At 38.0% G+C, this 9,586-nt stretch overlaps 1 protein-coding gene across 2 annotated transcripts in view; it reads left to right on the top strand.

Annotated features, from left to right (window-relative positions):
- Window positions 1-9,586, top strand: part of LOC108735721 (cubilin) — a 230,979-nt gene that overhangs the window by 28,766 nt on the left and 192,627 nt on the right. The gene's annotated exons all lie outside the window — the stretch shown is intronic.

Genomic DNA, 9,586 nt, shown 5'->3' with positions numbered 1-9,586 from the left:
GGATTTGTTATTTCCGAATTTTATAATGTGATTGGCATTAAAAACACGCTCACCTTCAACGAAATTTCCTTTCCGAGGCTTTGTGTCAGCCCAATCACATATTGTGTCAATACTTATCATTTTATCGTAATTTAAAAACTTGGAAATTGCACGGTACACTATAGGAACTATGATAAATTTTCCCTAATCGGCGCCATGTTTTTAGGTTCCTCCCATTTGACGGATCCCAATAGTTAGACTAGGATTTCTGTAAGTGAATTGATTTGGACCTTCAAACTTCGGCTCTGTTATTTTGAGTCCCATTGTTTATATTCTATTAATTGTAGACTACACTTCGGTCGATTTAGTTTCATATGATGTGAGATATAATTATTAGACTTTGAAATCAATTATTTAATCTATCTGACACTCTTCATAGAAATTATGAGGCTAAAAGAATAATTTCGTGTTCAGAGACCGGATTTTGAGCATCAGGAAGGATCAAAAATCTTTAGTTCCGACTTATTCGATAAGGTCTCTCAATTAGCTACAGCTTAATTTAATAAAAGGATAGGTAAAAGAGAATGATTGCTCATCCAATTTGAACAGATTTACTAATTGTAAGTGAACAGGAATAGGAACTCATTCATTGCTGCCATTTCAACCATTAATTGGTAATCATTAATAATACAAATGTAGTTATACAATATTGTGTACTGGAAACATCGATCTCGTGAAAAATCCAAATAAAAACATCCACATAATTCCCATTTGCTATTGAAAGCCAATACTTTTCAATTGATGAATAAATTCAGAAGAGACCATTCCGCATACCTCGTTGAACTGATCCGGCAACCATTTTTTTTTATGTATGCCGGTGCCAGCCGACATTATTGAAATTGAAAAATGCAAAACATTTCGAATACGCCGCCGTTGAATGTATTAAATCCTTCTAATTGACGTCGAAATGAAAATATCTGCAATAGTTTCGTGTTAGCTAAATGGAATTTATTGCATAACAACCATTGCTGGATGCAACGCCCAGTCGACAACGCTTTCAGTTTGCTTTCAATTAATATTCAACTGCAACTGCTCCACCTACCAGCAGTGTTCGAACACAAACCAAACACGTTTTTTCAAATCATCATATAAGTATCTATTTAACAAAATGTTCTAATTAGAAATCCTTCAGCACCGTCTTATTACTGATCTTACTCATTTAATTCTTCAGAAATAAATTGAATGTCATTAACCTTGCATTTACTCATAATAATCGGTCACCATCAATTTCTATAAAGACGTCACATAACTGTACCATAAAACTATTCTTTATATTATTGCCATAGAACTACTATATTAGCGGAACAAATTACTGCTATGAACGAATGCCTGAGGCGGCGATCGATAAGACTGCACCTAAAGCGGATAGGTATGTTCGTAAATCAAATACAGACGCGACGTGTTAAGAGTGTTACATAAATTGTTTCTTTACATTATGCCATTCAGTTGTTTAAAAACTGATTTTGCCGGTATTGACTTCACAAATCTGTCATAAAAACGGCCAGGTTATACTACTAGCAACGTTTTTCCCAAAAAAATATAATCTGTCTTCATTTCATATTTGATTATCCTTCATAGATGGATTTATGACTGAGTTATGAATACTTAATATGAAAGTTTTGTTCGGTGTTCGGCGGAGGTGGCAGAATCAGACTAATGGCGAAACGTTGTTGATAATTAATAACAATAAAGGCAGGCTAAATGGCGTCCCTTTATGGTTTTAGTCGTTATTATAGGCGCGTACAGTACGAACTACGTCATATTACGCCAACGCAATAAAATCCGGAAACGTATAATAGATGGAACGAGTAGCTATTCACGCGAAATTTTAAAACCGAATGGAACAGCTCAGACCTTTATTGGGTGTATGTAATATATACGGTATACAAAAAAAGAAAAACCGCGTTAAATTTCAGTTTCCTTATAGCAGTAATGGATGCGGTACTGGCAAAAGAATAGCGTATGAAAATAAATAGTAAAACAAAAATATTGGTATGCAAGGGAAAGAGTGAATATAAAGATAAGAGACGAAAAATTAGAAGAAGTGGCTGATTTTAGGTATCTAGAAAGTTAGATAAGTCAGGACGGAAGGAGTAGTAGGGATGTGAAGCGGAGGGTAGCGCAGGGTCGTGTCGCCTTTAACAAAAAGAAGTCACTTCTATCCTCGTGAACGGTTAATTAAGAAATTTGAAAAAGGTTATTAGAGGTGTATGTTTGGAGAGCGGCGCTGTACGGGTGCGAAACATGGACAGTGGGCGCGGCGGAAAAAAAGGTTAGAAGCGTTCGAAAAGTGGTGTTACAAGGCGAATGATGAGGATACCGTGGATAGAGAAGGTTAGAAATGAAGAGGTATCAGTAAGAATAGGAGAACAGATGACTTTACAGAAGTCAATAAGAAACAGGCGAAATAGGTTGGTAGGACACCTTCTCAGCCATGAAGGTCTAGTCAGAGATATGTGTATTAGAGGTAGAAACGGGAGTTAGGAGGGGTAGAGGTAGACCTAGATTGTTCGTAAATAGTTAATAATGTAGGTTTTTCTAGTTTTAGGGAAATGTGAAAATTATCTCAGGATAGGAAAGAGTGGAGGTGCGTGTCCAACCAGTCTTAAGACTGACGAACTTATTGTGATGATTAAATAACCAGACCTTTTAGAGACCACAAAATTGATATTTTAACACTTTCACTGCTGTTGCGAGTTTCTAGGGTTCTCTTAGTCAAAAAGCAAACCAGAACCATTGTAAGGCTACCAGAACTTCTATCGAAATTTGATGCAGGTATAATTTGAAAACTAACTATCGAAAACAAAACAATGAAGAGATTTTAGTAGTGATCAGAGGACAGCAGGCGAATGAAATTCGTCTATGATGGGGGTTTTCTCATTTTTATATGCGTCTGGAAGACTTTAACCATTAAATTGAAATATGTATTTGTGAACATGAGTATGTACGGAATGGGTCGGGAATTTGATCTCAACTCATAGAATTAGTCGATATAACTAATAAAAAAAGTGCTAGATATCGGACGGAATGGCTTAGTAAAGCACGCTCACTTGCGAGCAACTGGCTTGAAAGAGCGGACCTCGGAGAATTTGTATGCAGCTATTTTCCGAAATGGCCCATCAACTACGTCTCCGAATGACCATACTAACTTCTAAAAGCAGTAAACGTAGTTCGTGCGGTTTCACCTTTCTCTCTCAAGCGCACTTCTGTTGAATCCTTCCAGTTTACATTAAGTGTTTCGGAAATAATGGTTTTTACTCTTATGGGTAACCATAGAAAAATTGCGGACTTGACCAATCAATAAATAATACGCAAGACAATTCGGTTACCACAATTACCATGAGCAACAAAGTTCTCTTCCAATACTTTGAAAATATATATGCAGATCTTCTAAAAGGTGAAACTGAATTTTTTAATCTGTTAAAATGGAGTACATTAAACCATAGCGAATTATCGTCATCCCCAAGCAAAAGTGAATCGGGGAAGGACCGTGAAAACTGTCACATGTCATTTCTAATGATGACAACTATTACTACAGCTCTGTCTTCAGAACAGTTTACCGAAACTTGACCTTAGAGAGGTTATGTATTCGTATTTGTTATGAGGAACACCAAAAAGCTTCGTGAATCTTGCATTTCCTGAATGGCGGACTTCTTTTTCCTTTGAAGACATAAAGTAGTCTCCATGGGGATATTCCAGTGGGTAGGTACTGTCTAGGAGAATTTCATCGGAAATTGTGTTGATATAGATAAAAATGGTAAACGAAAAATTAGAAGAAGTCATTGAGTTTCTATATTTAGGAAGTCAGAGTTAGATCGCTTAGAAAAATAGTTGGGGATGTAGATTAGTCTAGCTGTCGAGAAAAGCGAAAATTGATCCAAGATAGGAGGAACTGGAGGTGCGTGTCGAACCAATATTCGGTCTGAAGGCATTATGAGGAAAGGGATATTTGATGATTTTATAAATTAAAGCCTTGTTAATCGATAAATTTTTATATAAGTACAGTTCCTACGGCAAGCAACATGGGAGACAGGAAAAACCGTTCCCTTTCGATGCTTTTACCAGGTGAGACTGACTTACCTAGCGTGTCGCGTAAGTGTCTGGCCAGTGCATTAAAAAGTAAATTTGAAAGCTTGCTGGAAGCTTTTTAGCTCATTAAAAATTCAGATGGACTAATTGTTTATTAATATTTGACGAAGACGTGAAGGGCCGTTCCGCGACGCTCGCGTGATCCCACGCAAATTGCTCTTTAGAAACTTAAATTGCTCTGAAATGAGAAAAATAACTTCCGCAACGCTAAGTGGCAGGAATTGTGTGACAGAAATCCACGTCGGCCGTTTCGGTTACTTCAATAAACTCGGGCACTTTTTCGTCGATTGAAAGTTACAATAACTATCACAAACAGCTCTAAAGGGTAAACAAAGGTGACTACAAACCTTAACAGTAAATAAGTATATCACAAAAAAATGTTTTGTTATTTATCCACCACCTTTTGGTGTGTGTCTTTCAATTGTCAAAGTTACCCCCTAGAATCCCCGAGTACTCGTTGAACTCCCTGCAGTTCTGGAAGAACGCTTGGTTTCGTTACTCTTTCCTTCTATTTGTTTTAAAGACTCAATGTTCAGTACAAATTAGTTATCAGGATTCCAACCTCAAGGATATCAAGTGATGACGTGTTACCGTAAGCCGATATCAGGACGAAGTTGAAATTTCTTGGCCACCTCTTATAGACTGTAATAAGGGAGAAGATTGTCTTGAAATGAATACTTTGTACACTGTCGTGAGTCGTGGAAGTAGAAATGGGTTGTGTGCGGTTGGTGGTGGGGGCGTTGTCGTTATCAACGGGATGCCGCCTGTCAGAACATGCAAACCGCGTTACTGAAGCTCCAACGCGATTGTTTCGACTTGTGCATAATTAGCAAAGATTAATGAACCGTCAACGTTTCCTGGCGTTCAGCTAATCGCCACCCTCATTTCCGTATCCTTTCAAACGTACGAATCATCAGAGAACTGCAATAAGCAACATAGTAAAGTAAGGCAACGAGCAGCAGGCGATGAACGAACGACTAGTCTCGAATGTGCATCCAACCCCTCCCCACCCCCTCTCGCTGTTATTTAGTAATATCACGCGAAGCAGAAGCGGCGCACACCGCGACTTGCAGTTCAATTTAGTGGAACTTCGGAAAGCGTATTCGTATGTACGACGCAGTAGGCGGTGATGCAGCAGCTTTATAATTTCCGGTGATTCGGTAAACGTGCATGTATGTATGCGTTCATTGACGTTAAACTAATGCACGAATGGAATAAGGGCTTGCTGTCGTAATTTTAGCAGTTAAATCTAGCAGGTCATGCGATAGAGGTCAGTGTGACGGCGATAAGTCGGCTCGTGCACCGTCCCATTGTCGAATATTGCTCTACGGCCTTCCTATTGCATTATTTATGGCCGTCTATTGCGAACAATACAAACAGAACACACATATCTGACGTATAATTAATATGCGATTGGAAATGCAAATATTTCACGAGAAGTTTGAAAAATTTGCGAATCATAATGTACAAGTGTCATAACAATCGAATTAAAAATGTAGCGTGAATGGTGGTAACAGATAAAGATGCGAGACTCCAGTCTATTTGCGAGACTGGAGCTGGAAGATGATGTGACTGTGGTCATCACGTCGGGGTCACCAATGTAGCGTGTGTGACGCTAACAGATAAAGATGACAAGCTCCAGTCTATTTGTGAGACTGGAGTTGGATGATGATGTGACTATAGTCATCACATCGGGGTCACCAATGTAGCGTGCGTGACGCTAACAGATAAAGATGACAGGCTCCAGTCTATCCGCGAGACTGGAGCTGGAAGATGATGTGACTGTGGTCATCACGTCGGGGTCACCAATGCAGCGTGTGTGACGCTAACAGCTAAAGATGACAGGCTCCAGTCTATCTGCGAGACTGGAGCTGGATGATGATGTGGCTATGGTCTACTTGCGAGACCAATAATCAGAAGAAGACGATCCTATTTGCGAGACTGATTTATTCAATATATTTACACAGTATTTGTACTAATATTATTTACATAGATTAAATGTAAAATGTTTATCAAGCAGTTTGATGCGATTTAGATGGATGACCAGTTTGGGCAATCGACAGCGACGATAGAAATGCTAAGTCGTTTGCATGGGTACATGTGCATGTACCGTATGTCTACAAATTATATACTATACGGAGTGTTCCCACATACCTATACTAAAATCGGCACATAGTTGTCACCATAGCAAGTCTTAAGCTCGAAGATTGTTTGGATTCTATTACATCCTGGGTTTACTCGTAAAGTCTTTAGCAAATCCACCTTTTATGTGCTGTGTATTACGGTAGATTTAACTTTTCTAATAAACAGATACTGAAAAGAATGTCGATGATAGACTACAAGACGCGTGAGTGACGTCATAAGAGTTTCGCTTTTATTTGTAAGCGAGGAAATCCTAAAAGCCCAAGGAAGTAACATGAATCCCTTTCCGTCACATCGAAAAGAGCAAAAACGATATTAATTTTTCTTATAACATACGTATCTCGGAAACGATCTCCGTTTTCTTCTTTTTATTTCCAGCACCTAATACCAATAGAACGAAATTCCCACTTGTCCAGAATTTATTTCTGCAGCAGTTAAGCGGGAGGTAGCAATACTGAAACAAAGAACGAACTTTTATTCGAAATTGTAATTGGAATTCGCTTTTTATTTTACAGTCCCTCCTAATGTACGAGTTCATAAAATGCAACTTTGTGTACGAACATACGAGGGTAGCCCCAAAAACTAAAGTCTCTGCCAATTTTCAATAATTTTTCTACCATTCTAAAGCTTTAACGTACCTCTATCTTCTTATATAATCGCCATTTCGGTCGATACATTTTTGTAGGAGCTGAAACAATTTCTTTAACTTTGAAAACACTCTGTAGTCACTGGGTGCAAAGTGCAGACTATAGGGTAGCTGCAGTCTTACCGCTTTGGAGGTCTCACTTAGGATATTACTCTAGTACCTAATGTGCAAAACATCCTTGGGTTGTCGGCTGTCCAGATGCAAAAGAAATGACGCCGCTGTGAAAAAAGTTTACAAAACTCGAACTGAACTGAACTTTCCGTCTATCTCGTAGACTGGTAGTGTCTAAGTAGTCTAATGAGCTGGTGACGAAGAGTATAAAATTAGCATCTAACGAATTTTCCGCCAAGTTACTGAAACTTCGATAATCGCCTTATATACGAGGGTGGATTGATAAGTTTCCGGCCTAACCAAGAGATGACGCCACTAGGCCTACCTTGAGGTGACATTCTATAGTACCATCCTTGGATAGCTTGTAGCTATAGTTTCAGCCCGATCTCCTTGCTANCTCTCGATGGCCGGTCTTAGGAGATCGGCTAGAACTGTACAGTACTAGACGAAAATGTTTAGCAATTTCTTAAAACAAAAATGTATATAAATTAACAATAGAAAACAAAGCAAAAGTTTTATAGGTGTGTAGAGCGTTAAGTTAATTCACTTGTTATTAGTTTTGGCTAAATATGCTTTTAAATAAAGCATATTCTTAAATTTTAACGAGGCAGTTTAAACAATTTTGTAAATGGTACTGTACACTTTTGTCTAGTTCTCGCTCGATGATCGGTGGAGAAATGAGCTCCGCAGACAAATATGATTAAATTTGGAATAATACTACGGCGCATCCTAATAAAGGGAAAGGGCATATCTCCAACTTCTTGAAACGAACAGTACATTAGTCGCCTCTGACCTAACATAATCGTTTATCAAAGAACTGAACAAAGAAATAATTGATTTAAAACAGTCTGCATCTTGGATTACATATTCCGTTACTTGTAATTAGATACATCAAGGTTTGCTTATTATCTTGTTTGTGGGATTCCCCTTGTTTTGGTTTTGGTCGGTTGTGCTCGCGCTCGCCCGTCTTCACTGTCTTGAATGAATGTTTCAAAGCGCATTCTGACGAACAACGAAGGTGGAGGCTTCGCATTCTAAATTTCCTTTGTCGAGTGGAAATCTTTTAATGGCGTTGTTGGCTCCGCCGCGCGCCCAAGCGTGGAAAACTCTCGGCTTCGCCTGCACTTCCTCTTTCACTCACAAGATACGAACGAATGTACGTTACTGACAATAATATTAGGTCGACATGAAAACTGTCGCGTTCTTATTAATGTTACAGCGTATTCGACGAGAATCGTTTCGATAATTAATTTTCAAAGGAACCTTGTGCAGTAGCTACACAGGATTATGGCGTATATATATATAAAAACAAAGATGCCTTCATGATATTGTTTACGAATTAGCTCACTTTAAATCGTTTAGTTTGTCGCTTGTACAATTAAATTAAACTGAATTCTCCGTTAGCTAAATTGAATGAAATTTATTTTCAGCTAAAATTTTTCGTCGATTTATTTTTAATACTGGTGGGCAACGTACTTGACAGTATTTAGTATTCTGCAGCTACAATATTTTCTTGAATTCCACCTTCCACTTTTCTTTTTTCCAGTGGTAAAACTCTTAACTACCCGCAGCGACCACATTTTCCCCGTGGTGAATGACGTGTACGATTACTAATCTGAAATCGAATACAAAATGGTAGATCTCGTTCAACTACGGGGATTTACCGAAATGCCAATATTAATCGATGGTGAAATTTGATGAATTGACCTTGAAAATTCGACATCGAGAAGCTACTGCACTATTGGACTACGAAATCAACTTCCAGTTATTACAGAGAGTTACCAGTTACAGTCAAAAATGATTTGTAACTATTGTCTTTTCTATTTGGGTTTGAAAGGAAACCAAAGGTGCGTAAATAAGCAGAGTATGTTGTAGGAGTTTCGTTATTGAAAAGTCGTATAGACTGCGAAATAACGAAATCGCGAGACCACCCTCGTATTTCCAACCGAGCATGAGATGCAATAATGAGTTTGATTCGATTTTGTTGTCGTTGTGGAATACTTGAACAAAGGGGGACCGCTGAAAGGCAAAACTTTTTCCGCACAAACGAAAAAATTGGAGAAACGCAGCCATTGTGTGGTATTATTAAGTCGTCTTTTATTTGTTCTTTTCTCGATTTTATTTGTGAGCTACTTACACATACATGTAGGTATAGGGACAATAAAAACCTATACTAATGGCTCTAATAACTGTACAGTCGGACGATTTCTGAGTATATAGATGGAACCAAATTGAAAGTAAATAAACAAAAGTTGGTACCTATAATCGTTACATAACAATTTAGATGACAATTGATTCCTTTCTTTCTGCTAAAAGCTTCTTAAAATGATGACTTACTGGGATCCGTCAAATGGGCATACACCATCTGGTGGCAAAATTTATAACTCGAATGAGGGAAAAATTTACATAGGAACTGTGCACGCAAATTGTAAAATTGTTTATTAAAATAATAAAACACGTTAAAAAAGTAAAAATTTTTTTGATGATGGAGTCGACGAAGTTTTCTTCTAAAGTTAAATCAAATAAAAAGTTAATATGTTCAGTGAAAAGCTGCAATAG

This window comes from Agrilus planipennis, unplaced genomic scaffold, assembly GCF_000699045.2.
Source record: "Agrilus planipennis isolate EAB-ADULT unplaced genomic scaffold, Apla_2.0 scaffold5, whole genome shotgun sequence".
NCBI lineage: Eukaryota > Metazoa > Arthropoda > Insecta > Coleoptera > Buprestidae > Agrilus > Agrilus planipennis.
Note: the sequence above shows the minus strand (reverse complement) of the source record. Positions and strands in the feature narration are given on the sequence as shown.